The 768-nt window shown below is 52.1% G+C and overlaps 1 protein-coding gene across 1 annotated transcript in view; it reads left to right on the plus strand.

The window, feature by feature from the left end:
• The window catches only part of OPLAH (5-oxoprolinase, ATP-hydrolysing), a 44689-nt gene that overhangs the window by 3440 nt on the left and 40481 nt on the right, over nucleotides 1-768 (plus strand). The window lies entirely within an intron of this gene.

The raw sequence follows: 768 nt of genomic DNA on the forward strand, positions 1-768 counted from the left end.
GGGGGGGGGGGGGGGGGGGGGGGGGGGGGGGGAGGGGAGGAGGAGGAAGGTAGCAGGAATGATGTTTTTGGGAACTTGGTTGCGAAGAAGACACTCTGAGCTTCTTTCCTTAGGGTCTGTAGACACTTGATGGCCACTGTCAGTGCCTCTCCTGAAGGCGGAGAGAACCCAACTTTCTAATATGGGCTTGGACTATTTTAAGAGCAGAGACATCACATGCCAACCATTCTCTGTCTAGTATTTCCTTATCTTGCTCTGGTGGAGAGGCAAAGAAAGGGAGTGGAGAGGAATGACTATGCCTTTAAAGTGGACATTTTTGGAGGGAGTGGAAGGGGATTATTGTTTTGGAAAAGATATAGCGACCTCCCAGGGATCCTGCACACATACCCCCACCCCCGCTCCTGGTGTTTTGCAGGGCAGCCTTTCAGGCCGTAGAGACCACCCTGTTTATCTTGCTGTCACTCCGCCCTGCCCCAAGTGTTCTCTTTCTGCTTGTGAGATCCCTGGCATAAATGCCTGTCTTGGTTGTCCCCTCACCTGTTTCAGATATCTCATCTCTCACTGATTAGAAGTTCTTCTGACAGCCTAGCCTAATCCTTCTGGCTCATTTCAAGCCTTGTGAGGGGTAATGGTGGAGGTGAGGGAGTTCTTTAAGAAGAGGGGCAGATTAAGTTTTTCTCCATCCTCTTCATAACCCCCAGGACGCCTGGTCCACTCTCTTCTCTCATCTCTCAATCTCCCCCCTCTGCCCACCTCCCTCCCCCCATC

This window comes from Petaurus breviceps, unplaced genomic scaffold (assembly GCF_028583685.1).
Source record: "Petaurus breviceps papuanus isolate PSGF00001 unplaced genomic scaffold, PetGlider_PUasm1.0 350, whole genome shotgun sequence".
NCBI classification, from domain to species: Eukaryota; Metazoa; Chordata; class Mammalia; order Diprotodontia; family Petauridae; genus Petaurus; species Petaurus breviceps.